Raw genomic sequence first — 27,917 nt, 5'->3', positions numbered from 1 at the left:
CGGGAAAGCGGCTTTTCCCCGGCCGGGGGCGCGGCGGGCTGCCTCCGTTCGGGTCAGGTACTTCTAGGCCGCCGCTGGGGGAGGCCCCCGCTCACGACTGCGAGATGGCCGGGCCGGGCCGGGCCGGGCCGCCCCCGGCGCCGCCGCCCCGTCCTGCCCGCGGAGGCCCCGCCCTCCCCCCGCCCCGCCCCGCCCCGCCCCGCCCACGCGTCGCCCAACCTCGCCTTCCCTTTCGCCGCCGCGCGGCCCCCTCTCCGCCTCTGCCCGCCCGCGCTCGCCGCCATTGGCCGAGAGGCAGAGGGCTCCGGCGGCGATTGGCCGGATTCGAAGCTCCCTCAGCCAGCAGGCCTGCGACGTGGGCGAGGCCTGAGGCGGCCGCTCTCCGTCCCCGCAGCGGCGCCGCGGGGGCTCCGCCCTCTCCCTGCGCTCCGCCTCCCGGCCGGGCGAGGAAGGCGAGGCAGCCAGGCGCGACACTCGCCGGGCGGCGGCTCCCCCACCCGCCGCAGACCCGCCGCTTGCTCGGTAAGGGAGGCGAGGCGGGGGGAGTCAAGAAAAAGCGGGGGGGCCGCTCTTGGAGTGGAGGAGGAAGCGGGGGCGGGGGCAAGAGTGAGAGTGTGGGGCGGGGCAGGAGTGGAAAGGGCTGGGGGTGAGCGAGGGAGGCCACGAAGCGCCCTGGCTTTTGGGGAGGGAGCGCGAATGGGGGGCAGGAAGGGGTTAGCTGGGGGTCCTCTGGGGTGTGTGCGCGCGGGGAATCGGGAAGGGATTAGTTGGGGGCCCCCTTGGGGGCGTAGGGAGGGGTTGGTTGGGGTGCAGCGAGGGGTTAGTTGGAAGACCTCTTGAAGGTGTAGGGGGTTAGTTGGGGGAGCAGGGAGGGGTTAGCTGGGGGACCCCTTGGGGGAGCAGGGAGGGGTTAGCTGGGGGACCCCTTGGGGGAGCAGGGAGGGGTTAGCTGGGGGACCCCTTGGGGGAGCAGGGAGGGGTTAGCTGGGGGACCCCTTGGGGGAGCAGGGAGGGGTTAGCTGGGGGACCCCTTGGGGGAGCAGGGAGGGGTTAGCTGGGGGACCCCTTGGGGGAGCAGGGAGGGGTTAGCTGGGAGTGCAGGGCGGGCCTAGCTTGGGGCCCCCTTTAGATGGACAGGAAGGATTCCGTTGGGGGCAGGGAGGGGCTAGTTGGGGGTCCCTTTGCGGGAGGCAGCCCGGGGGAGCGGTGTCGGGGACAGGGCAGGGACCCCTTTTGCAGGGAGCGAGGTTCTGGGGCAGCTCGGCCGCCTCCCGAGGGTGAGGCGGGGCATCCTCTTTTGCAGGCCGGCCCGGGCCCGGGCGTGAGGGCTGCTGCTGACAGGGAGCAGGCGAGGGGGGCTGAAGGTGTGGGCGGGGGCGCGTCGGGGGCGCGGCTGGAGGTGGCTGCGCGGCGGCGCCGAGCCTGAGGCTTTCTGCAGAGGTGACGGGTGGGGGAGGGGCCGTGGGGCGGGGCGCGCCGGCACGTGGCGAGGGGCTGGCAGAAGCGGAGGGAGCGGGAGCTGGGGCTCCTGGTGGGTGGTGGGGAGCAGGGAACGGGACTTTTTGCTGCATGCGGATGTGTGGGGCTGGGAGGAAGGGCAGCGGGTGTCAGGAGGAGGAGTGCGGCAGCGTGAGTAGAGGAGCAGGGGCTTTGGGGGATGGAATTGCCCGGCAGGCGGTTTGTGAGCGCTGAGTGGGTGTGGACTGTCTGCAGTGCTAGTTGGAAAGTTCCCAGGCCTCTGTGTGTGTGTGTGTGTGTGTGTGCGTGTGTGTGCGTGTGTGTGCGCGCGCGCGCGCGCATGAGAGTGAGGGATCTCTGAGAGGGAATGTTCTCAGGCGGGGGCTCTTGCTTGGGGTGTGTGTGCTTGCACATCATGCATTTAAGTCATTTTTCACCTCATCTGGCAAAATCAAACAATTCGGGGAAAGGGGGGGAGAACCCGTTTATGGCTTTCTCACAAACTGAAAATGCTTTAGGTTCCAATCCTTTGCATGCTTAGACAGAGAAAAGGCCTACACCTCCCAGCGTTCCCCAGCTGGCAAAGCTGACTGGGGAATGAGGGGAATTGTAGGCCTTTTCTCTGTCTAAACATGCATAGGATTGCACTCTTAGTGACTTTTGTGAACCATGATAACCTAGTCAGGCTTTTCTGTTGTCTCTCCCTTATCTTGTGTGTAATGCTGATTCATTAAAAATGTTTAATATTCTGTGATTTCAGTTCATTTATTACATTTCTATACTGCCCAACAGCCAAAGCTCTTTGATATTTAGAAACTTTATGTTTTACTCTTCCAAAGTTTTGCCTCTTCCTCATCCAGAGCATGCCCAATTCATTTCTTTGGCATGTGTTCAGAATTGCATCCTGGGCTATCCCACAGTCCTTCCTTTTCCCCCTCTCCTAATATCCCAGAATGTCTATTTTCTTGTTATTATGTGTCTATTATTACCTTTCGGGTGTGATTCTGTAAGGTGGAGGCATTTCTCAAAACTACCAAAAACAGGAATGTTGGTTGAGTGTTTGTTGATTTGTTTGCTAATTACCAGCCTTCTAGTGGTGGAAGGCTGGGATGAGTTGCAATAATAATAGGTCTTAATAGAAGTGACAGGAAACTTGCAAAAAGGGGCGGATGGAGGAACATCTTGCCTAAATTAGGACAGCATCTGTCTTGAGAAGCTACTGAGCTGTGTCATCCCAGAGGAAGTGGGAACTGCTGGGGAAGAGACGTAAGATTTCTCATTGAAGCACTGTATAGTGTGCTATAAAAGTCCCTGGACTTTCTTCTTTGCCTTCCCAAATGTATCAAGTCTGCAAAGACATGTATTTTGAGTTAAATCTAGTGTTTAGCATTGTATGCACTGTGGCTTCTGAATGGAGACTTCTGCCTCTTTTTCCTTCCTGGTTATGTGGTTCCTCATCTGCTATTGCTTTTTTGCAGCTGTGACTGGTTGGTCTCCTTCCCAGCTTTTACAGGGATGGTTCTAGCATTGCATCAGGGGATATTTTGTGCTGTAATCCAGTAACGCAGCCAGGATAAGTGATCACAGAACTGCTGCTTGAGGGGATGGGTGTGGTGAGCTGCGTGGATGCAGCTGCAGCAGCAGAGGAGGCACAGCTAGCCTATACGGTAACTCTGCTCAGTCATCATCGGCACAAGAGATCTGAATGGCAAGCTATTTATATAGATTGGGCCTAGCTTCAAGCTGGGTGCACCGATTTAGAAGGAACAGTTGTCATATTTTAAGTATTATAGGAGTGTGGTATGAATGCGACGCTGCCTCGGGTAAGTTTAGACACAGGGCCCTGCTGATCTAGGGTAGGAAAGGGCCTCTGCTGAACAAACCCACCCCCTTCAAGTGCATACCAAGCCTGCCTGGCTTCTTTGTCATTGCCACATTCACTTTTCGTTCGAGAGTCTGTTAAAATTAAAATTTCAGAAGTGTAGCTGTGTTTGTCTGTCTGAGGCAGCAAAAGGGCCGAGAGCCACGATACCTTGGAGGGTCATGCCCCCAAAACGAGGTAGCTGGTCTTTAAGACAACTTGTGGTCTTAAAATCCATGGTCTTGGCTCTTGAAAAGTCCATTCTCTAAAAGTTCAGCTGTCTTCTTGCTTACAATGCTTTCATGGCCCTTCTGTCATTGCCTCCATCCCCAGCATGGCATAGAGGTCTCCACTCTTGAAAGAATTGCTTAAAATCCATATTTTGTTCTTGGTGAAAAGCACCAAAATGTTTTGAGCTTTTCGCTCACATGAAAGGTTGCTTATTTCATTAAGATTCATAACTTGTTCTGGTTCAGAGATGCAAAAAAGAAGCTATTTATTGGTATAAGAGTATGGAAGCCTTTAATATCTCATAGATGAAGTATGAAAAGTGCAGATTTATGAGTGAGTGCTATAGAGTAAACTTGGTTATTTGTTTCATAGTCTGCCCCATCCCAAGGACTTAGAGCAGTGTTTTCTACAAGGCCTGAGGTCAACTGGTGGCTCCCAACCACCTCAAATGTGCCTCTCTGCCCCCCCCACCCTCTTTGCAGCAGCTTCCAACAGGGTCTGTCTAGGTTGGCCTTGTTTGCTTTAGTGGTGGGCCAACTGCTGTGATCTGGGTCACCAGAGGAGGCTTTGGGGCTTATCAGCTGTAAGGTTGTGGTGGGGGAGGAGAATGCAGAAGCATCAGGAGCAATCAGCCAATTAGCTGTGGTGGGAGAGGACCCCAAGAAGCAAAGAGCAAAGTGAGTGATTAGCTGCAGTAGTTCACTGTGCAGGAGGTGGAGGTGAAATTGAATGTGTGTGCGCGAGAGCAAGCGCAAGGTGGACCTGTGGTCGGAGATTTTGCAGAGCACTCTCTCAGTGACAAGAAAAAGATCCACCCCAGTCCAAGGACCAGATGAGCCTGTTGGCTAATAATGAATAATTTTCACTGATTAATTTCTGAAATAGAAAGTGCTGGGACTCTCTGTATGAACCGAAGCATTCTTTCTTCACACATGTTTTGGTGCTAAGTCCTGGTGGCCTGGGGCTTAAAACCTGCCCTGGCAGTCTCCACTCCTACAAGGAGCCTGGTGTTTGTTTTGTATCATTTAAAATGCTTCAAATACTATTTATTTTCTTTTTGAATAACTTAGTATAGGGGACAGATGTAGGACACGGTACTGTCCTCGGTAACATGTGCTGTGGTGGTTATGCTCACCTGGGGAGTGGAGTTAAAGGTTGAGATAATTCTGGAGCAAGTGAGTTTTGGAATGGGTTGAGGCCTCAGATCTTGGGTCTGCAACAATATTTTTCAAATATCATTTGTTAAGTCATGCTGGAGGATAACGTGAGTTGAATCAAGAGGAAAACTAATGAAGTAATATTGCATGAGGTTAGAGAGGGATAAGGACTGATGCAAAGTGTGAAGAAGAGACAATAAGAGTATGATAGGATACACTCTGAGAAATGGGGCACTAGTAAAAGATACAATTGAAGAGAAACTGGAGGAAGAAGAGGAAGACTTGGGTAACAATTACATAGACCAAGTGAAAGAGGACCAAACGATGGAGACGTGTATGGTCTCAAAAAGGCATCTGTAAGATAGAGAACAGGAGAGAGGAGTTGTTAGGGTCTAGCTGCAGTGCTGATCATGTATAAGGGTTATGTAGGTCTCTTGTTGAGATGGCTCTTGCAAGTGACTCCTGCTCACACGGGAAGAGGAGAGGCAAGGGGGTAACAAAGGTTGGCAGGTTATTCTGCTAGGTTATATAGGTCCGGTTGCTCCTTTCCATTTGCCCTCCTGTGGTGTCCTTGTGTTGTGTTGCGTGGTTGTGTCTTTGCTGCTGGAAGTAATTTGACATAGCCCAAACCAAGGTGGGGTGAGCTCTCCTCTTTCCATTCTGCCCAATTGGATCCATCACCCTATGTGTCCCCATGCCCTGAACCCACCTCATATTGAGCTGCTACTACAGCACAACCATAGTTTATCTTGTCTCACTTTGGGCGTTTGAAAAGTGTAAGCTCTATACATGAGCAGGGGGAGTATGGCTGATTTTGCTAGCTTCACCCCGTCTTGTCATTGCTCTAGTTGCCCCCCACATATGCAGAGCAACTGTCTGCAGTGGGGAAGGCTCCTGTACCCATGGGGCTCTCCATGCAATTTAGAACCCTTTCCCCACATACCTCTGGTAATCAACATGCCACAAATGAAAGAGAGAAGAAGGCCAGTTCCCTTCCCATTTATGAAATCTTCCTCATTGGATCACCTGGGAGACAATTAAGTTCCCAGTGTACCTGTCTGGATATTAAGATTTAGTGGGGATGACCTCTCGATACTGCTGCATTTGTCAGGAATTCAGTATGCAGCAACCTAAGAGACTGTGTTCTAGGCTCCTCAATTGTGAGACTCCCCTCTCCATCACATACGCTTGGTGTCCTAAGCTTTCAACACCAACTAAAGATCCATTTGTTCACTCAGGCTTTTGTCTGAATCTGTGTTGCTGCATCTTTCAAATTGTTATTTATCTGTGTTTCTGTTCTCCGCTATTCTACTGTTTTGTTGGTCTATGATTGTATGATTTTACTGTGTGTTATTGGTATTGTACCCTGCTTTTGGATTATTTAATAATGAAAAGTGGGAAATAAACTCTTACTTGCCATAGATGTATATAAGCAGGAATTAAGTAGGGTCTTGGGCAGCCTACCCCAATCTGATGCTCTCCAGCACTGACCATGTAGGCTAGGAATGATGGGAGTTATAGTCCAACACATCTAGCAGGCACCAGATTGTGGTAGGCTGAACTTGGGTAATAGGCCCAATCCTTTTTCAGACCTTGGGTGGTTGCTGCTGGTCTGGTCAGACTGTCCTGGGTTAGATGACCTTTGGATCTGCTTCTGCAAAGTAACAACCGTGGGCAGGTGTTGATGCCCATTGTATGGCAGCTATTGTCAATGATAGTTGTGTACATGAGGCTTTAGTAGACTTACTAGGAACATGCTGCTGTTGCTATTTTGCTGCTGCTGGTGAATGTTTGGGCCCTTTATATTCTCCTTACTAGTAAACATTTGCCAAGCCTTGTGCTGGTGGCTTGAAAGATTTTATACCAAGTGTTAAATGCCTGTATTGATTATTATGGCTTGTGATTGTTCCATTTATTGCTCTTTTTGTCATATCTTGGCATGTTACTCTTTCGGGCTCCTGTCCTTGATTTTACTGCCCGATGTTATTTATGCCCTTGATTTGCAGGGTCCAAATCCAATTTAATTCATGATTTATTGATGCTTGCTAGTCTTCTGATTCATGCCATTGTATTGCCAGTGTGTCTCCTCCTCTACCCCCCCCCGCCCGTCTAGTCGGAACGTCTATTGTTGAAATTACTCCTGTCAGCCTAACCCAGTAAAGAAGGGGGTGGCAACAGCATCCTGATTTTTGAGGCTAATTAGCCACACAGTGTCTGATGTGCAGTAGATCCCTTGACAGATCTTTATGGTCTGTTCAGATTCAAGCAGATGGGTGCCTTCAGTTTCAAACAATAGTAATTAAGTTTATGTTGGACAGTACTGTCACTGCTTCTGTGTTTTCATTGGCACTGGACCAAAAGCAGAATTATTTATTCCATGCTGGTAATCTGATTATTTTCTCTTAACAGATATGTTGATATTATTCCTAAACCTTTTGTTTGGATGCTTTATGCTGCCTACCTGTATGGTGGTATTTTTTCAGAATAAAGCCAGAATGCTTGCTATTCTTGGTTGTTGTGCTCTAAAGTTAGTAAGAAGTTTGGCAACTGTGTTGTACCATAGAAAAAGATGTGTAGAACCAGTAGTTTAAAAGATCTGTGCTCTTCTGAATTGCACTTTGTCAAACAGAATGAGTATTCAGGGTAGTATAAAGTGATATGGGTGTCAGGAGCGCCCTAGCTGCCTCTTACAGTCCCCTCCAATAGCCAACTCAGGACACAGATGACGAGGATTCTTTCCAAGGCTTTATTCCTTTATGACTCTTACAGATACTAATCGCTAGCGACTAAGCAAGGAACTGCACTGGGGAGAGATAGCAGAGTAGCCTAAGCTCCAGGTAAGGCAGTTGGTCCCCGTATGAAGGAGAACCACGGGAAGACTCTGAACTTATGGGCTATGGGGAGATCCTCCCTCTTTCCCTTGGGTCCTCGGGACGTGACCGTTGTTTTAGTGCCAGATGAGCAGAGCGCCTCCTTTCGGCGCCCTCCATCTGTCATCGCTCCCTGCATCTGCGATGAGCATCCAGCAAGCCCCCCTCCAGTGCTCTCTCACTGCCAGGGTCACTATCTCTCCCAGGAATGCTGGCAGGAGGAATCTGCCAGCTGCTGTGCTTGTGAGAGATGAGCGAGCTCCTCTCCCACGGATTGCTGTTCCTCCTCAGAATCAGAACTGCTCTGGGGCTCTGTGGGCTCAGTTACCACCCTGACAATGGGTAATCTCTTGTCCATTTCAGCCTTGCTGCTTTCTGCAAGTTTGGCTGATGATTAGATCTCCTTTTGGGCAGGGGCGTGTTCTTCTGAGGATACAATTTCACTTTCTGTTTGAACTAAACACACTTAGGGCGCAATCCTATGGCTGCTAGACAGTGGCTAGATGGCCATAGGATTGGTCAGTTCCCGGAGAACCACACCTCTGCCCCCTTCCCTGCTGCCTCATAGGTGGCATGGATCGTCCCTGGGCTCCGGGCTTGTAAGAGCAGTGCGGAGTGGGGCAAAAGCGGGCGTTCCCAGGGGAGGGGAGGGCGGAAATGCCGGTACAACGCTCCCTATGCGTTGTCTGGCCTTCCCACCCCGCACTCTGACGTCCTATGGCTGGACAGCCAAAATTAGCTATCCAGCTATGAATGCAGGGCAACTGGAGCATGGAGGAGAGGATCCCCCTCCATGCTCCTCCCGCCATGCATGGTGGCTGCCTATCCTGATAGGATTGCTCCCTTACTTCTGCATTCCAGCCAGTTCTCTGTCAGTCAGGACTGACTGCATCTCCTGCAGCTCAACTTAGTTTAGTGCTATGAACCAAGTTAAAGGTTTTGATTTTCAGCATGAGCTGAAACAGGAAGTTGAATTGGCCCAATTCATGGGTGCATCTTTCTTATATAGCGTACATGTTTTTTGTACTTGTTTTATCCCCAGGTGCCAATATCCATCATGTACGAAGCAGCCCTTGAGTGTAATTAGGGCAAAGAAGGTGAATGGGAAGGCAGACTATATGAGGAAGAATTTCACAAATGCAGCAGAAAGCATAGCCACCAAAGCAACAGACTTCAGCCAGGCTATATGTTGGAACTGCAATCAAAATTGGTACTAGAATTGGAAAAGAACAACAGAGATAATGCTTGTTGCCAAGCAGTAGATTTTTTAGACTTGTAAATAAGACATTTCAATTAGACTTTTTAAACAAAATTAACCCCAGGTACCAATGCAGCCTTCCTCAATCTGGTGCCCTCTGAATGTGGTGGAGTACAAATCCCATCATCCCCCAGCCACCACAGCCAATGGCCATGCATGCTGGGTATGATGAGCACTGCAGTTCAATACATCTGAAGGCCACCAGGTTGGGGAAAACTGCTAATGTATGTAATGGACTCACCCTTCCAGTTATTTTTAAGGTTAATGCCACCATCTATGTCCCAAGTCTGGATAGCTCCTATTGGTATTAGAGAGAGGGTGTTTGCATTTGCTGCCCCATAGCCATGGAATTCCCTTGTATTGAGACTATAAGGAGAGTCTTGCTGGATCAGAAAAGGTGAGCATCCTGTTTCCAAAAGTGGTGAGCCAAATGCCTCTGGGAAGGTCAGAGCTGGGCATGAAGACCGCAACCTTTCCTTGTTGGTACTGGAGACTTGCTAGCCTGAATCTGGACACTTTTCAAAGTAGTAGCGCCAGATCATTCTATTGGGGCAAGATTTGGGGGGTCATGGCAAGTGGATAGGAGTTTTAGGACAATTGTTTTAGCTTTCTATGGCTTTTAAAGGGGCATCTGCTCAGTGCCTTTGAGATGCTATTAGGAGAAAAAATAAACAGTGCAGTTCTGTACTGAAAGCAGACCAAGTCTGGCCTTTGGATCTAGTCCTACTTCATTCAAGAAATCACGCAAGAAGGTGATGGAGCTTCAAGCAAGGCAAATGCAGTTTTCCCGTTGATGGTTTTGTTGGATTTTGGATCAAAGTCTCTGTAGCCATTAGTCCCTCACTTCTCATTGTTGCTAGTCTTCTTTCAACCTCTGGTTTAAACAGATGGGTTTGATAATGCTTTTGGCATTGGGGAGAATGCTGACAGCTTTAATTTTGTGATCAAGCCTGTACTTAAAGCTGAGGTTGCAAATACTGTGGTTATTTTGGTGGTTACCTTGTTCCTATAGGAAAGCAGACGGGCCTGAACCCAAAACTTTATAGAAATCCAAGCATGCATCTTCATGAGAGAAAAGCTGCTGTGAAATTAGTGCGTACATTCTACTTTTGAGCTGTGTTCCCAGCATCAGAATGTTGCAATAATAGAAGGTCCAATGGAGAGCTATCCTTTGTGCCCAGTAAAATTTTTTAAACCCTGATAGGAATATGCCAGATTTTATGATTTAAGTGAAACCACCAATTAGACATTGAGTAAATCTGTCAAGGCACATTTAATCATGTGGAGCAGTTCCTTTTTGCATCAAAGCAAACCTAACGGCTTCTTACTGTATGTTGGTACTTTTGCTTTGTCTTTCATGGCCTTAATCAAAAGGCAGGGATGAATAATTCATTGCAGGATTTCAAATCTGGAAGGCTAGGAACTCTTAACTCAGACTTTGAGAGGTTCAAGCTTGGCTCTTCTTCACATTCTGGTTTGACCAGTCTGGTTTTGGATATCCAAATGTATAAGCATGTCATCATAGAATACTGACTTCTATGGGTTTTCAACATTAGTCAGTCTCTGAAATAACCTTCAGTTTTAATACTATCCTGTTACTTTTGCTGTTTATGTTGGCTGCTTGTACTTTAATTCCTCCCTGATCCTTGCGTAGAGGTTTCAGCTGATGGCTGTTTGAAAGAGAGAAACGCACAATATTTTGCTTTTAACCATGGTTCACAAAGATCTGCATTTCCACAGTTGAGATGTAATATCCCCTGTAACATGGGGGGTAACATGGGGGTGTTATAAATTATGATGCTTTGACAGCATGCCTGTTCACTGCTCTCCGAGAATAAAATAAGTATATGTGTGTCTAGTGCTGTTAACACTGAAATGTTGGCAGTTGTGTGGTTTGCTTCACTGGCTAGTATCAGCTAGTGTGGTTTGCCTTTGCATTTCACCTTTCTGCAGGGCACTTGAATCAGAAATATTGGGCTATATTGGCTGGTGACTGGATGGTGTTGCCTTGTAGTAAATGGTTAGAGCAGTGGCTTTCCAACTCTGAATCGATGCTCTGCAGAGTAGAATACTGTCTCCCAAACTGGGAAGGGGGAACAAGTAAATGAGAAATAGTCAAACACTATGGTACTTTAAAACAACCACCACCACCTTGCTATTTGTTTGCATGATAGGGGTGCAGGGGGAGAGGTTGTAACCCCTGGAGAAAGACTCTGGAGTTACTCCCCCTCCCAAATCTCTCTCCAGTGAGAATCATGCATTCAGGGGAAAAGTAACAATGGCAAGGAAGCTGCCCAGACATCCCCTTCCCTGCATTCATTTTTGTCACCTGTAGAGCACAGACCTCAACTGAGAAATGTAGAGTGCAAAGCTGGGGAAGCCTTTGGAATTCCCTTTCCATAGTCATTTTTTTTACTTATTTAAATGTTTATCTCACCCGTCCTTGAAGAAGCCCAGGGGAGCATGCATGGTTTCCCCCCTCCCTTATCACAACAACCCTGTAAGGTAGTTTAAGCTGAGAGACAGTGACTGGTCTAAGGTGCACTTTGTGGGTGAACAGGGATTTGAACCTGGGTCTCTTGGGGTCTTGTCCAGCATTCTACCCCAGCCTTCCCCAACCTGGTGTCCTCCAGATGTATTGGACTACAACTACCAGCATGCCTCAGTCAGCCATGTTAACTGGGGGATGCTGGGAGCTGTAGTCCAACACATCTGGAGAGCACCAGGTTGGGGAAGGCTGTGCTACTCCCCGCAGCACATTGATGCTAGTTTCCAGAAAGAAACTAATGATGTTTCTTCTCAGTGTTGAGTACAATGATGCTGCTTTTATGCATTTGAACGTTGAATTGTAAATTGATTTTTTTATTTGCTGCTATTCTGTGTTTAATGAGTTTGTTAGCTACCTTGGGAATCCTTGCAGTAAAGAGGTGGGGTACTATTTTAAATAAATGCAAAGGTGATCTTGGCTCCTTCCCTTGAGTTTGATGCCCCCTCACAGCTGGCTGTATCATTAGATAGAGTGAGGCAGCTGATTTTAGTGTCATGGAGGGCAGAAAATAGTAATTTATTCTTACTGTATTTTTCCTTCCAGAGAGAGGATTTTCTGCCTCAGGTGCCAAAAATAATTTGGTCAGCCTTGAGTACTGTGTACCTTGACTTTGGGTGTGTGTGCGGGGGGGCTCTCATTGTTCCGCTGTGAGCAGCGAAATGTTTTGGGCCAGCCTTGGCTCCCTTCCCAGCAGCTGGCATTCTGCTTCGCAGTTGTGCATTGGGAGCATTGTGCTCAGCGCTAGAGAAGCAGAGTACTTTCTGTTTGTCTTTCCTCTTCCTCTCTTATTTTGCCAACCTGCAACTTGGAGGCAGGGTGTGTGTGTGTGTGTGTGTGTGTGAACCCAGGCCTTTAGGAGGTAAACCCGGGATTCAATTTATGAGCGGCTGATGCAAGGATCATACAAGGGCACAAGGATTATATGCAAAGAAATATAGTCTAAAATGTCTGGAGACTGTTTGGTTTACTTAAACAGAGCGGGCTCTGGACTGTGTAGCTTGTGCTCCTTAAAGGTCCCTCACTCAGAAGGGCAGACCGCATCTGTTCTTGCTATTCAGATCGTTCCTGCCTGCCATGGAAAACAAGCAGTGCTTCACCAGATGCCAGAAGGTGCCACTCACTGAAATGATGGTGTGAGGTGGGGCTTTGGAAATCGAGGCAGTTTTCCCCGCATGGGAGAAGTCATGGTTTGTGGGTCCTGAGTTGTGGCAAGGGTGATGGTAGTTCAAAAAATATCCTTAGGATGTGCTAAAAGGTTTCACCCAGGCCAAAGAGGAACCCAGTAGCCAGTGCGAGCAACCTTTTTATGTCACTGTGGCTTTTCTCTTTTTTAGTGGTAAACTGTATTATGCTAGCTGTTTTATCGTGCAGAATATTGAACTTTGGATAGTTATTTCCTTGGCTGTTTTGCCCCTCTTCTCTTTAGTGCTCTCCTGCTGCGTTCTGTTGGACTAGAACTCCCATCATCCAAAGCAGGTTGGGGAAAGGCTGACCTAGTCAGTGCAGAAGCCAAGGCTGGTGTAAGGTACCCCAGCAAGCTGGCTGAAATTTGAGGTTCTATGGCTTCAGTTATATAAATACAGCATTAATTCAGTTCATGTTTTTTGCCTTAGTCATAAGCTGTAACAATCAACAACTATTTAAAAATTGTATGTCTATGTGTGTATGACAAATATCTAAAATAATATCTATAGTAATTGTTTTATTAAACAATGAAATCATAATTTAAAAATCCAGTTTGCCCCAATCTTGAATCCTAATTAAAATCAAGAGTCCTGAAACAGTCAGACCTTTAAAAAAAGGAAAAGATCATTATGGAGCATATTAATCTTTCAAAATATTTCCTTTACTTATGGCATAGTTCATCCATTCAGGGTATAACACTACTTCACTAAACACTTTTAATTTTCAGAAACAAGAGATGGCAAGATAAACCTGTTTGTGAGCTGTACCAGTTCAGAATGCAAGTGGCGAATTATGTGTCGAAGTACCCTCAGATAAAAAAACCTGCATGTGGAAAACTGAAACAGAAGGCTGGATTAGAATCTTTCTCCCTGATGGCCCAGTTGTAATAATGGAGGCGGTATAAGAAAAATAGATCTGTTATTAATGTACTTCTTTAGGAGGGGAGCAATATCGCTTCTGCTATTCACATAAGCAAAATGAATAGATCTTTCTTTGTTAGAAGTGATCCTGCTTTCCCCAGTTAAATATGAATAGTACTGGAATTCGTGAAAGTCACTTCTCCTCTAAATCTGTGGGGGGGGGGGCAGGGGCAGGGGGGAAGCTGACTGCTGTTGTGAGTCAGTGAATAAAAAGTGACTTACAACAAACAGTTGTCTTTTAAACAGTACTGTGACTTGCTTAGGAAAGTTGTGTAAATTATTAAAACCTTGAGTGAATAAGATCATCCTAATTTGAGGCAGTTTTAAAGTTTCAGCCAGCATTCTGAACTGTTCTTTGTTCAGGAGAATCTTGTAGAGGTATTGCGTTGGATGCAAGATCTGCCTTCCATGGATAGAAGGGCTCTGCCCACAGAAGGTGCCTCTGCCTGAATTTTGGGGATCCCCTCTGTACCATTTTCAGGGGGCTGGAGGGGGGCTATTGTTTAGAGGAGAGGGCAGGGAAGTCCTCTTCCTACAGATAGTTGCATGCGCCTAAGTCTGGATCCAACCCATCACCTTCATTTTAAAATATTGTCAATTTACTGTAATAATTTTTCCTGTTGCCACAAGGGTGGAGCTCATTAGAACATAAAAGCACCCAGTGCATGACCATCAGGCTCTTTTTAGCAGTTATTAAAGAAACACCAACCAAGCCCACAATTCCAGAAGTTTTATGGGAAATAAGTGAAATTTAATATGATTAGCTCTTTTCCTAAGAGGTCAGTGTGCTTTACATACATTCCCAGTGATCTTTAGCAAAGGCCACAAAATGAGTTGTGTTCATGCTGGAGATGACATTTGAAACTGGGACTTCTGGCTCACAGCTCAATTCTCTTAACCATGACACTATGCTTTTGGTGTTCCGAAGTCTTTGTCTTTGCTCTCCCAAAGTCTTTGATAGGTAAATGTAGATGAATAGAATAAGATGTGAAAACATCAACCTGTGTGGCTTAAGCTTAGGAGCTTCCTAGAGTCATCTTGTTCCCATCATGCAAAATTGCTTTTAGGAATCCAGTAGTTTTGTTAGTGGAATAGAATGTCTCTGTGGGCAGGAAAGGTCAGCAAAATGAATAGCAAATACTGCATTCTGTGGGAGGCATTCATTCTTGAGCCTCGGCAGCACTATAAGTACCTTCTTTAAAGATAATGTTGATGAAAAACTTGAGATCTGTTCCTGTAAAGCTGCAGACAGCCCAAAGTGACTGCACTTTGCATGTGGATAAAACTAAATACCATGTGGGCACAAATATGTTCAGGTTAGGTGTAGCCTTGTGTTGGGTGCTGCAAGCCTCAAATCTTGTGAATTCTTTTCATCTAATTACTGACTGGGTTTGAAGTATACACAGAGTAGGTGGCAAGTAGGGAGTATCTTGGGTGTGGCCTTCAGGATGATTGTAATTAGGGTGATGAGCTAAGTGCTATTGACTGTAAAAAACAACAACCCCAACATCCTCCCTTTTGAGTCCAACTGGTCTTCAAGGTGTCTTGCATGCAAATATTAAAGCACTACCAAAATAAATTGAAAACTAAAATTGGAGAACCAAGAAACAAGCAAAACAGCATAATAAGTAGCTAATTAATAAATATAATACAGTTCCTGGTTAAATCCTGCCAAAAGCTTTGAAAAACAGAACACACTTCACTTAGGCCTAAAAGATTAAAGAGTGGGAGCTGGCTGCCAGTTGGGGAAGGCATTCCATAGAGTATCACCACAGAAAGTGGTGGCACTGCTTGTGACATTTGGGGCACCAGAGCATGACCTTGGTTGATGTTCTCCACTGGAGCAGCTTCATATGAGAGACGGGGGACCTTCATGAGCGATGTGTAAAAAAAACTGGGTGACTCCAGCACTCCTGGCCAAAGGAATTTGGCCATGGTGGTGGTTAGAGCATGTACGCAAGACTGAGGGCTGCTTCTAACACTGTGTGATACATAGTGCTAGAAAAATATTTCAGGTACCAGTCCAGGGCTGAAGAGATACTTGAAATTCTTAAGCATCATCAAATTCTTAAATGGCTGGGTGACCTGACTCCTGGGATTTTTCTTGCACTGACAATAGCTGAGCAGCTTGCCTCATAATGCTTGTGTAATGTTCACGTTCAAGAATGTAGTTGCATGTATTTTTGGCAGTTATGTGGGTTTTCTCTTTGAAAGTACCTGCAGAAAAAAAGAATTAGGATCAACTTAGCCATGAAAACACCATGGAGTTGTTTACATGCTTACCTTGCTGCTGGCACTTTAGCATGGGTCTTCTATCAATCCTGGACTTCTAGTATGTAAATAAAAATTAAAAATAGCTGTTTTTATATGTGAATAGTGTTTGTTTTTATGATGCAATAGCTGCAGGCAGTGCTTTAGGCAGGCTGTTCAGATCCCATCAGTGGTTCTTCAATTTTTTTTTACTAGACATGTGAAGTCAGAGACTACTTAAGGCTGGGTGAGCAAATTGGGCTAAGTAGTCAGCTGGGAGTCCGCGCTATGAATGTTTCATTGCCCACACCTGACACTTGCATGTGGCCAGCTTTCATATTGGGAATGCTGTAACTGGGTCTTGCTGAGCTGGGCGGGTCTTGCCTGAGGCATTGTTTGTGACTGGAGATTTCCAGTTTCACACTGAGGTCTTCAGGACTGCAGCCTCACTGGCTGTCTGATTTTGATGTTTGCCAGAAACCTTGTTTGGAAAAGAGTTTCAGTGATATTGTTAGTCTTAATACCCCTTTCTGTGTAACTGCTGTTCCCATAAGATGCATTATTCATCTGTAACGGGATCTTGGTGGGCGGAAGAGCGGACTTGCTTTCTGCATACGATTAGGTCATACTTCTAAGACAGTTTTTGTATTGTCTAGGAGTGATGAAGCAGTGTTTGTGCTGTAGAACCGATGGGAGCTGCCTCATTCTGGAAAGCAGCTCCTTCAGCTAAATTTAGGTTGACCCTGCACTTTAAACCAGCCAAAACTCTGCACTACTAGATTCATTTAAATTTTTTTGAAACAGAATGGTCTTTTTTGAATCATTCTTTTATTACATAGAGCAGTCTTCCCAACCCAGTGTTCACCAGATGTGTTTGTTTATTTATTTATTTATTGCATTTATACCCCGCCTTTCTCCCTCTCGCAAGGAACTCAAGGCGGCTTACATTCTCCTCCTCCTCTCCGTTTTATCCTCACAACAACAACCCTGTGAGGTAGGTTGGGCTGAGAGTCTGTGACTGGCCCAAAGTCACCCAGTGAGCTTCCATGGCCAAGTGGGGACTAGAACCCGGATCTCCCGGCTCCCAGTCCGTCACTCTCACCACTACACTACACTGGCTCTTGGAGGAGCAATGTGTTGGACTGCAACTCTCACCATGTTGTCTGGGGGTGTTGGGAATTGTAGTCCAGCAGTTGGGAAGGGTGATGTAGAGCATAGTGGATTAATTTAAATCAGGAAGAAAAAAATGTAGATTTAAATCACTGAATCAAATTAAGGTTCCCATTGATATTTTTCATGCATTTCCTGAACAATGGTGCAAATTTGACCACTAGGCCATGTTAATTTATGACTAAATAGAATATTATTTACACTGTTTCATTCTTATAAGCAGGGTTTGCATCTTTTTGTCTCACTGTATATATTTTGCGTGCTTTCCCTTTTACCTATAGAGAGAATGTCTTTAATATATTCCCAAATAGGTCCTTTCTTAGGACCAGCACCAATGGCAGTTTGAGGTTAACAGCACAGTCCTGTACTATCTCCTCATCAATAAGTTCCACCAAGTTCATTGGGACTTACTCCCAGGTAGGTCAGTATAGAATTGCAGCCCGAGTATGAGAATACAGGGAAGACTGCACAGTGGACAATTTTGTCCTAATTTTTTCTTTCCAGTGTTCCTTTCTGTTTTGGTCTGTCTTGGCCTAGGTTTGTACTCACAAAAAAAAACGAAGTACCAAACAAAAATGAAATGCCCATCACTGACAGGTCAAAGCAAGGTTTGATAGTTACTGTGCTGAAAAAATCCAATTTATTTGTTTTTAAATCCAGTTTTTTGTATTTTGTTTAAGTATCTTATCCACCCTGTTATGTTGTCTTTCTTTCTTAATTTGCTTCTCTGCCTTGTTTGGCCTAACTGTACCACCATGTAAGCACAGAACAACAATCCTATCTAGCTTGTGTCATTGCACATGTGACTTAGTCAGAGAAACGTAAGGCAAGAACTTTCAAGAAACAAGAGCTGTTAGGCTGGACAGAGCCATTTTTATGAGATGAAAAACTGAATTAATGCCCATGTTTGATTGGTAGGTAACTTCATAAAATGTAGGTTAACATGATTATGGTGAGATTTAATTGAACTAGGTTATTTTTTTAACTTAGAGAGAAAGTTAGTATTTTATTTATGGTGTTATAAAAATCTATTTAAATACAAAATTGAATTTAATTTTTACAAATTCCAATTTAAATTTAAAAATCCAATTTTTAATTTAAAAAATAATTGATTTTTATTTACCCTGATGTAGAGTAATCTTTTATCTTTCATTTTATATGGCTACCCTTTCTTGTGTTATGCTGCTTGCTATAACTAGTTTAATATTGTGGAGAAGTTTTATAAAACCTTATTCAGAATAAAATATAGAAATAAAATTAAATATGTCGCTTTAATACTAGAGATGTGATTTCTTCAGTTTTCCTTTTCTGGTATTGAATTGATACAAAGATAATGTCTTATAATCCATTTAAATTTAAAATTGACTTGTAGAGAGTCACATTCATGGCCGCCTATTGTGAACAGTTGCCTTCAGCAGACAGGGAAGTTTTTGCAATTTGTTTTGCTTTATAGCTTATAAATGAGAGTCACAGGAACATATTGGTAGACAGTGATGTGTGTGTATTGGTCATCTAGTAACTCTTATGAGGGAGTCATTTGCAAGACTGATTCACAAAGTGTTTTGTACAATGAGTTGTATTTCCTCACACCAGTGTCACTCTTTTCCAGATGTAGGGGCAGAGGGCAGGTGGAGAACAAACTCTGAGAGGTGTGTTCCCAAGATGAATTCCAACAAAAAACAAAACATCGCCCTGATCTTCAAGCCTAGTTCATTGTATCCAGGGAAATAAAATGCTCAACAGGGATGAAAGGGAATTCCCATGTTCAGAGGCAATGTACCTATTGAGCCACCAGATGGTAGGGACAGATAATGTGAAAGGGTGCCTTCATTCCCAGAAGCATCTAGCCCAGAGGTAGGTGTCCTGGCGCCATCCAGATGCTTTGGACTACAACTCCCATAAACTCTGACCATTAGCCATGATGGCTGGGGCTTATGGTAGTTGTAGTCCAGAACATCTAAACGGTGCCAGGTTACCTGTTCCTGATGTTGGTGGTCTTTGTTGGAAAGTAGATGCAGAGCTCTTCAGTCCCTTCGAGCGGGGCTGCTCTTGCGTTATGGTAAAATGCGAAGCTGAACACAGAAGAAAGCTAAGGAGATCTTGAGAGATGAGCTGCTTTCTTAAAAGGCTCACGTTTTTAGAAAGGCCAGCTTGTGCAACAGATTAGTTCCTGCTCCAGGGGACAAATGGCTGGATTTTCACTCATCCTCTTGTGTAAGGGGCAGGTTTGTCGCTCTTCGAAATCAGGCACAGCAGGGTCATGTGTCACTCCAGGGGATTACACGTTACATCCTGGGGTGAGCCTCTTAGTAGCTGGCATTGGTGTACACTGATGAATGACTAGATCTGCCAATTTTGATATCTGCACCAAGAGCGTTGTAAATGCTAGCTTATTTGCTTCTCCCTCCAACTTAATTTCAAGCACAGGAATTTGCTGCTTAAGGACAAACCTGCAGTGGCTGTGGTGTGAGCTCCAGGTGAAAGTTCACATGGTAAACTTGTCTCCGTAGCTTGGTTTTGTTCCTGATCCAATAAACCTAGGGGGGCTTTATGATTCTTTGGAGCAAAACAAAGAAGTCCATTCACTCATCACTGTGTTGAATTGTGCTGTGTCAACTGGGGAGCTTGGCATTGGTTTGTCAGTTAAAACTGACCCATGATCAGGTCATTGCCCCACAGATTTTCAGTATGCATCTATTTGGAAAGAATGTGTAGGTTTTGTGAGCACTGTGGAATGCTGTTGGTTAACCTTCTTTTGTAAGCTTTACAATGACAGCTTGTGCACTGTTGAACGGCTAAATCCTGAAGGGAAAAGGGAGTTCCTCTGATATGATAGGAGAAGGAAGCCCAATTTAACCTGTGGTAGGCTGGATAAGAATGTTGGCTTTGAGTGTGGGAGGTTCAGATTCAACTTCCTGCTCAGCCATGAAGTCCAGGGGCACTTGGGGAGCAAACGGCTTGTGTTCCTAAGTCACCTACCTTACAGGGTTGTTCTGAGGAATATCAGTTGTTTAGCTTCTCTTTATACACTGAAAAGTACTGCAGAAATGACTTCACGAGACCTCAAATTCTTATTTGTCTCCTTTCGTGTGACGCACTGGGTTGGTGATAAGCCAAACCAAAACACGCTAAAAATACTGATGTACCTGATGGGACTCTTTGTAAGGTTTTCTGAGATATATATGTGAAACACTCAAGTGTATACAAATGTATTTAACCCCCCCTCTCCTTAAGTAGATTTTAAGTTGACATTCTCTAACACACTCTTTCCCAGCCTGGTGCCCTCCAGATGGTGGCCTTCCAGCTGGCGGTGGGATTCTGGGAGTTGTAGTCCAACGCATCTAGAGGGGACCTGTTTGGGGAAAGGTGCTGTAAAACTTTTAACTATAACCACCAAATATCACTTGAAATGTTACCCAGAAACATCCAGGATCTGGCAGAAGAGAAGCGTTGCATTTACTGAACTGCTAGAGAAATATCCAACATGCACTTGTCTAAACTGATACAGCTGCCTTGCATTGAGTTTGATGATTCATTGGTCCCTCCATCCCATTTTCCCACTGTTTGGCAGTGCCTCTCCAAGGTCTCGGGCAGAGGTATCTTTTTCCAGCTCCTGCTGTCTGAGATCTTTCTCACTGGAGATTCCAGAGAATGAATAAATGAACTGGCACTATGAACCTTGCTCTGAAGGATGCCAGTATAGATACCGGAGCATTGATTTGATGCTGCCTGGGTAACCCACCCCTGTCAGGAATTGGGCAGTTGTGTTTGACATACTAGATGCCCATAGTCTTCATCTCAGAGGGGATTATGCAGGAACTCCTTGTATGTGGGCATGCTCTCCCACAGTTGTCCATTACTGGAATTCTTACATCATTCTCTGCATTTGATATTGGCTGTTGCTCGAGACAAGGCAGCTGACTAGGTAAATGGAAGGTCTGGCTTTTAGCAGCAAACTATTGTCAGTTGAACTTCCTAGTATCGCTTGTTCCCAAACATCACTTATTACTCATTCCTCTGTTAGTGTATATATGAAGTCCCATGAAAGCCCCAGAGAGGACAAGCAAGTGACCATACAGTGAGTGCTTCAGCAATATGGCAGAATCTCCACTAAGAACTGAGAAACCGAATAAGTTTATGATATTTCTTCATCCAGGGCTCTGCAGACCCACTTGCCAGGAGCTAGTGCCCCTCACTTTCCAGTGCCTAACCTTTCCTCAAATTCTCCTTGAACCACGGAGAACTTCAGGGAGTGGACTAGTTCTGTTTCTTTGTGTTCACTCTGCAGAATGAGCATGAGTCTGCCTTTTGCAAATGAATGACACAAAGTGAACTGAGACCTAGCCCCTTTCCCTAATTTTCTGGCTCAGAACTTTGCAATACTTGTTCCTCTGGCTTGTGAATATGTTCAAGAAGTAAATCAGAGGCTCAAGTGACCTGACAAAGATTAGCAACCCCTGGCAAGGTAAGGGAGCTCTTACTCCAGGATAAATGGTTATGTAAACGGCAAGAGTGTAGGCTTGCAGAATTGTTCAGGGCTTCAGATTAGTCTTCTGGACCACTGGCTGCTCATGATTTTCCCACAGTCGAATTTTGTAAAATATTTCATTAGCCAGTAGCCTCATTCATTTATTTGCATGCTGCTTTTCCAAGGTAAAACCATGCTCAAAGCGGCTCACAGCCGACATCACAACATCAGAAATACTTTGCATAATAAAATAGAGCAATATTTTCAGGAAAGTCACCTAACAATCGCAAAGCATAATTTTTTAAAATAGCCATACAAATAGGCTAAACATCTCACATTAATAATTATACAGTATGATTCAACAATCATACTAAGGCCTAACAAAAAAAGAAATCCATAAATTAATCTAAATAGCAAAAATAATACATCTTATCAAAGCTAAATATAGCCCCAGCCACAAACTTTCTCTGAAATGCTACCTGTTCCACGTGCAGTGCCAGCGAGACAGGAGAAGTTGAGGAGTCTCAATGCATGGATGAGATGGTGGTGTAGGGAGGAGGAGGTCAGATTTGTTAGGCACTGGGGAACATTTTGGGACAAGCTGGGCCTGTACAAGAGGGACTGGCTCCACTTGAACCAAAATGGAACCAGGCTGCTGGCACTAAGCATACAAAGGTGGCAGATGAGCATTTAAAGTGAACCCTGTGGGAAAACTGATGGGAGCTGTGAAGCATCCGGTTTGGGTTGAATCATCCCTAGGGGATGAAGATGGAAGTGTTTCTGATTGCCCAGATGTAGAAGGGGAGGAAATAGACCATGAGCATGTAGTGAAACATGGTAGCCAGCCAAAGAGGCCTAAGTGCCATGGCAGAAGATGTACACACCAGAGACATCTTGGGAGGGACACCATGTATAGGTGTTTCTATGCTAATGCTAGAAGCCTCCGAGCCAGAATGGGAGTGCCTGGCTTTAAAGGAGAACAGTGGGTATTACAGAAACCTGGTGGAATGGAACCAGTGGGATACAGTCATCTGGATATAAACTCTACAGGAAGGGCATACTGGAGGAGGTGTTGCTTTGTACATCAAAGAGAGCATAGTATCAAGCAGACTAGATAACATAAAAGGGGAAGACTCTTCCATAGAAGCGCTGTGAATATATCATTTTATAAATGATGAATATATCAGAAGGAGGAAACTAGCTAGGGAGGCAGTTGGACTGTTGGATGATAATGGAGTTAAAGGAGTATTAAAGGAGGAGAAGGAGCTTGTGTAGAAGCTGAACAAATTCTTTTCATCTGCTTTCACTGCAGAAGATGTAGGACAGATACCTTGCCAGAACCGACGTTTTTGGGAAGGAAGTTTGAGGAACTGAGGCAAATAGTGGTGACAAAATATGAAGTTCTCAACCTTATTGACAAATTGATGGTAAATAAATCACTGGGCCCAGATGATATCCATCCTAGGGTTCTTAAAGAACTCAAATACGAAATTGCTGATTTTCTAACAAAAAATATGTAATATACCTCTTAAGATCAACCTCTGTACCAGAGGACTGGAGGATGGACAGTGTAACACCAGTTTTTAAAAAGGGATTCATGTGGGACCTAGGAAATTACAGGCTGGTTAGCTTACTTTTTGTTCTGGGGAAATTTATTGAAACATTAAAGGTAAAATTATTAAAGAAAACATTAATAAGCACATAGAAGGACAAGCCCTGCTGAAAAAGAATCAACATGACTTCTGCAAGGGTAAGTCCTGTCTCACTAACCTTTTAGAGTTCTTTGAGTGTGTCAATAAACATGTAGACAAGGGGTGATCCAGCAGACATTGTTCGCTTGGACTTCCAGTGGCTTTTGACAAAGTCCCTCACCTGAGCAAACTTAGCAGTCATGGAATAAGAGGAGAGGTTCTGTTACAGATCAGTAACTGGTTAAAGAACAGAAAGCAGAGAGTAGGAATAAATGATAAATTATCTCAGTGGAGGAATGTAAACAGTGGGGTCCCACAGGGATCTATATTGGGACCAATGCTTTTCAATTTATTTATAAATGATCTGGAATTAGGAGTGAGCAGTGAAGTGGCCAGGTTTGCAGATGACACCAAATTATTTAGCGTGGTTAAAACAAAATGGGATTGTGAGCAGCTCTAAAAGCACAAAATCATGCATGGCGTGGAGAATGTGGATAGGGAGACATTTTTCTCCCTTGCTCAAAATACTAAAACCCAACGGGGCCATCCCAAGAAGCTGTTTGGTGGGAAAGTCAGAACAGATAAAAGGAAGGACTTCTTCACACAGCACATAGTTAAACTATGGAACTCGCTACCACAGGGTGTAGTGATGGCAACCAGTTTGGATGGCTTTAAAAGGAGATTGGACAAATTCATGGAGGATAAGGTGATGGATGGCTACTAATCTTGATGGCTATATACTATCTCCAGTATCAGAGGCAGTATGCAGTGTACACCAGTTGCTGCAGAACATGGGTGGGAGGCTGCTATTGCATTCATGTCGTTTTTTTGGGTTTCCATGGGCAGCTGTTCGGCCACTGTGTGAACAGACTGCTGGACTAGATGGACCCTTGGTCTGACCCAGCAGGGCTCTTCGTATGTTCTTAACAAAACCCCATTGTGATGGTTGTTAGACAGCTTCAGGAGCAGCCTTTGTGGCTGGAGTCAGTTAGGGCCCTGCCCTGCCAGGGCACGTGGGAATAAGCCAAATGGAAGAACAGGGAACAGGTCTTGCAGGGCTCACTTCTAGTGATGGTCAGAGCTAGATAGTAACCAGCCCTTTTTATTCCATCAGTGGGTTATTTGATAACAATGGTGGGAGCAGCCATTTGTTCTCTGCACATGAGTCTTATTTAGGAGCCCAAACCCCTCCCACTTGGTCAGATGACTATCAGCCAATTCAGCCTGTGTATCTGCTTGGACAGCATCTGGAGCCCTAGGCAGACTAGGTAAGGATAAGACAGTGGATGCTATACTCCAATCTCCAGAAAGGTCAGGAAGCATTCCCTTAACAAAGGAAAGGCATTCTACACATGCTCATGAACACACTGGCCTTAGGTACTCTCTTTCACCTACTACTTCTGTCTTTGGGGGAGGAGAATTTGTATGTTCGGAGATGCTCAGCCCTTTGTTTATGATACAGGTCATAAGGGCCCAGGAGTCTGGACTACCACTGAGCAAATTGCATTTGGTGTGGAAAGGAGGGACCTTCATGTGATCTGGCCTAAATGGTGTTCTGTAAAGGTCCTGGAAGGGGCTGGAGTCTTCTAGAAAACAGTAGTTTTTGTAATTAGCATGACAGTTTACTTTTTAAATTAATGCTTTATATATTGCGCAATTATTTGACCAGTTGACCAAGTGTGAGCTTGTTTTTTTTTTTAAATCACGAAGTGGCAACCCTCCCTGGCAACCCTCCCAGGCAACCCTCCCAGAAGCATATACATTTTTCTATCATGATGTATTTTCCTAAACAATAAAGTACCCCAATATTATCATTATTAATGGCTTACCAAGAAGTTTTTAGGTGGAAAATACCGATGTTTCATATGGATGATGTTCCAGATGGAACTGAACATGACAGTTTGCTTCCTATTTCATTCTTGTATTCTTATGAGCTTATATGGCTGTGTAAGTTGATCTGTGCTGCCCCATCTGATTATTTTGTATTAAACTTCTACTGTTTTGTTTGTCCGTTCTGTTTGAATCGTGAGAGTGTAATGACTGATGAATGAGGCAGTTGCTGGAAGGAAGAGTAGACGGCATACCATTGATTTAATTTAGTCTTAAAACTGTTCAGGGTTTCTACTTGTGAATGAATACTCAAGAATGCACGTGTTTGTGAGATGCACAGCTCAGTCTTTCAGCTATATAGCCAATTGGTTCTCAGTTTTTGCAGATTACACATTCTTTTAATGGGATGATTAAATGGTTCTGTTTTTCCCTATATTCCTTTTACTTCTCATTCGTGGTGAGAGCCGCTCAGAGTGCCTCGATGTGTTTCTGATTTTTGTACTTGGCTCCTTTGTACTAGTCTTGCCAGATTATTTCCATGCTTTGCTAGAGGTACTCCCCCCTACCCCCCCATTCCTTTGAGAAATGCAGACTTAATGAAAGCAGGTTTTACCAACTGGCGCTTTTCTTTCTCTTTCTGCGCCCCCCCCCCCCCCCCGGTGTGTACTGATTTCTATAATACCACTTGGCAGATGGTACATCTTGATTAGATCAAATAGTTCTATTTATGTTATTGTCTGAACATGAGACACTCTTCTGTGGAACTTGATGGCATATTATCATGTACATAATTTGGCATTGTCTCTATGCCAGATTCTGTGAGGTACACTCCTCTGCCTCATCAGCTCTAGCCATCTCAGAATCTCTTTTGCCTGGTGAACTTTGAATTTGATGCTTAGCTTGTTTTTCTCCTCTATAGCTGAAAGCCCAGTTCAGTCTAATACAGAACATCTATTTTTGTAGGTAGATATGCTTACTGAGGAGTCTTAACTTCCCAAATCACAGGTTTCATAGCTGTGTATACATGCGGTTTTGTTTTTGTAAACTATTGATGAAGTCATGGAATGAATAGCTTATGTGTTTCAGGTTCAGTAACATGTCCGTTGCATCTGTTCAAAATGCATTTTCCCATGTGAAATGGAAATGTTTACTTTTCCTAGACTCTTTAACCAGCATTGGGTATTCTTTTCATTTTGATAATCCACTGAAAATAAATGTTCCAGGGGGCAAACAGCCCCCTTCAAAGTTGGCAACTTCTGAACTCTGAAAATCTTAAGTGGTGAACCAAGTCCTGAAGATCAGAAACTCCTTAAAAATGTGAAAATGACTTCTATTTGCTAATCTGTGCAATGTGTAAATAGAGAGAACAGATGGCTTTGCTACAATATCCTTCCATTTTACATTATTCCTTGGAGACTGATATCTGGCTGGTTGAGTCAGATATTGCAGGTGTGAAGAATGTGGCGGTTGTGCAGTCCACTTAAGCTAATAAAAGGGCATTTTTCTCAGCTCCTTTTTCCTGCTTTTATAGTAAAAATATGCAATTGTACGATTTCAGTACTAGTAAGAAAAAAAGCATTTCTAATAGCTTAAAGTGCTTTATATACATTCTCAGTAATTCTTCCGATGAGAGAGGCATAAGGGCAGAGCCTGAAACCACTCTGCGAAGCTGTCACTGAGGTACTGTTTGAAGTGGAATCTTCACGGCTGACATTGTGGTATGTTACATCAGCTCCCCTGAATAACACATTGATAATTGATCATGCTGGTTGGGGCTGATGAGAGTTGTAAGCTACACATCTGGAGGGTGCTAGGTTGGGGAAGGCTGAACTAGACAGTGCACTCTGCTGAGCCAACGGAGAGCAGAACAGGAGGACCAACTGTTTTTGCAAAGCAACAGTTGTTGCTTGCTTCAGGTGAGTTGCATCTACTTCTGTGTGTGCGCGTGCCCCCCGGCCCCCCCAGGCCAAAAAGGTTGTGCACTTCTGCACTATCTGAAAAGAAACTGTATTTTGTATGAAACTGCATCACATCTGCCTGTGGATTGGCACATGTATGCCACAGGTAGTGAAAATACATGTTGCTGCAAAAAAGGACCCCATTGCTTTTAACAGTTACTTGATGGAAATCTTTCTGCATAAGAGTGGCTAACAGTTGGTAACCCATAAGCTCCCTTTTTGGGTGGGGGAAGGGCTGTAGCTCAGAGGAAGAGCACAGGTTTTGCATTCAAAAGGTACCAGGTACATTCACCTGTATTTCCAGTAGGGCTGGGAAGGGCTCTTCATCTGAAATCTTGGAGAACTGCTGTCAGTGTAGGCAATACTAAGTTAGAAGAAGCCATGGTCTGACTCAGTATATAACACAACCTTTTATGTTCTTTCCAAAATCTGGATTTTCTGTCTTCTCAGATATGCTGTTGAGTAGAATGAGGATGCTATGTTGCCAATCTTTTTAAATCAGTACTGCCTAGGTCTAAGTGAGAAGAGGGATGGATCCTGAGAACAACATATTGTTTTGGGTGACAGATTCTTTTCTATGTATTTCTTCCTCCTCGATGCCTTCTAAGGCTAGAAAATGGAGTCTGCTTCCTGGGGAGAGGCACTGCTGCTGCAGCAGTTCTTAACAAAAAGCTTTTTGATGGAGTTGGCTGTTAAGGGTGATCTCATCTCAGTGACCAATCTGAGCAATGTGCAATGCTCCAGCTATTTGCTAAAACAAAATCTAGCCGAGCTACCTAACCATAGAGCCTTTGGATCAAGGGCTGCTGAGAGGTGAGGACGTTATTGTGGGATGAAATACCAGCACTGGGGCAGCAAGAGGGGAGGCATCAGAAAATGCCCCCTGCACAGATGGTCTGGCAAACAGCATCTTATGGCAAGGAGGGCCAGATGTTTCCCTGTGAATCCAGATTTGTTGGGATCCATCTAAATAGCCTTCCCCAACCTAGTGCCCTCTTGATGTGTTGGACTTAAAACTGCAATAATCTGCCCGCCAGCTATGCAGATCTGGAGGGCACCAGG

The 27,917-nt window shown here is 44.9% G+C and overlaps 1 protein-coding gene across 8 annotated transcripts in view; it reads left to right on the top strand.

Moving 5' to 3' along the window:
- Positions 1–445: 445 nt before the first annotated feature.
- Positions 446–27,917, top strand: part of LOC146345281 (uncharacterized) — a 228,758-nt gene continuing 201,286 nt past the window's right edge. For 7 of the 8 annotated variants that reach the window (XM_084859551.1, XM_084859552.1, XM_084859550.1 and 4 more), the window contains exon 1: positions 446–522. The gene's annotated coding sequence lies outside the window, so the exon portion shown is untranslated. Of the gene's footprint in view, positions 523–1,533; positions 1,630–27,917 lie in introns of those variants that run through there. The other variant, XM_084859547.1, reaches the window with a different exon arrangement.

This window comes from Heloderma suspectum, chromosome 5 (assembly GCF_057233095.1).
Source record: "Heloderma suspectum isolate Gila_16-S chromosome 5, 16-S_ref, whole genome shotgun sequence".
Taxonomy (NCBI): domain Eukaryota; kingdom Metazoa; phylum Chordata; class Lepidosauria; order Squamata; family Helodermatidae; genus Heloderma; species Heloderma suspectum.
Note: the sequence above shows the minus strand (reverse complement) of the source record. Positions and strands in the feature narration are given on the sequence as shown.